This window comes from Pollachius pollachius, assembly GCF_949987615.1.
Source record: "Pollachius pollachius genome assembly, chromosome: 3".
In the NCBI taxonomy this organism is placed as follows: domain Eukaryota; kingdom Metazoa; phylum Chordata; class Actinopteri; order Gadiformes; family Gadidae; genus Pollachius; species Pollachius pollachius.
Genome location: NC_136936.1, coordinates 38347560 through 38348959, shown reverse-complemented (window position 1 = coordinate 38348959; position 1400 = coordinate 38347560).

Here is a 1400-nt window from a genome sequence, read left to right as displayed (position 1 = left end):
TCACTCGCTCACTCACTCACTCGCTCACTCGCTCACTCACTCACTCGCTCACTTGCTCGCTCACTCGCTCACTCGCTCACTCGCTCGCTCACTCATTCACTCACTCACTCACTCACTCAATAGAGAGTGGTGTACAACATCTGCAGTCCTCTATCGCTGCCTCCCACGCACGCCAGCCCACTGGATGCTGTAAAGAATTTCTATAGCACACTGACAGGCGATAATTCTTCAGGTGGCTGAGGTGGGGTTAATGGGAGGGTCAAAGACCCCAGATAGGAAACACCACTTTTATGGTCCCTACTGCCACCCTGGTGCACCCAGATAACTGCTTGACCCGGCTGACCTCTGAACCCTGTCGATTCCAGTGATCAACAAACTGCGTCGTTAAGATAGACCCGATTGGAACATGTGAAGGATGTTTTTTTGCCGTGATCATTGCTGGTGTAATAGATAAATTGCTCTTAATGATTCTGATAACATTACTCTATTTGTTCCCAGGGCCATTAGATTGCTATCGCACAGTTTAGCAAAGCTAAGTGCAACGGAATGAAATTTATCCATTTCTAATGGAACTGATAACCTACCGGCTATTAAGCAAACCTGTCTTATTGGGCCGTGTGGAAAAGTGATTATGTGTGGCCCGTGTTTGTGTGTGTTTGTATGTGCGCGTGCGCTTGTGCTTGCATGCGTAAATGCGTCCGTGCTTGGGTGTGTTTGTTTTTGTGAATGTGCTATGTCTTCGTGTGTCGTGTGTGTGTGTGTGTGTGTGTACACAAGGTCGCAGGCACATGTGTGTGCTCATGGTTCTGCTGGTTGTTGTTGTTGTTTATACTTGTCGTGCTTATCACAAATCACACGTTCACTCCGCACTCCTAAACAACAACAAGCAAACATATATCAAACAGAAAATAGTCTTTGAAAACCAAGGGTGGAGAAGCCCAGGTCCCCTTCCTCAGTACAACACAAACAGTGTCTGGCTGTATCTATAGCCACCGACTGTACTGACCTTTTGATGTCTCACTAAATCGATATCTCCTCTCTCTCCCTCCTCCTCCCCCACCCACCCAGCCCCCAACCCTCTCTCTCTCTCTCTCTCTCTCTCTCTCTCTCTCTCTCTCTCTCTCTCTCTCCCTCGTTCCCCTCTTTCTTTCTTGCTCTCCCTCTATCTCGGCCTCTTTTGTCCCCCACAGGGTGTCCATCATGACTACTGCCAGTGAGGGCCGCCGCCTGTGGATCACCAGGGAAACCTGTGATGGACACATGGCTCCCCGTCCGGGCGTCTCCCTGGCAGGCCATCATCACGCCGAGCGCCGGGAGATACGCTCCGAGAGGGCCACGGCAACGGGGAAATGTCAGTGACCGTCACAGCCTTAAATCTCCCCCTCTCTCTCTCCTTCTTT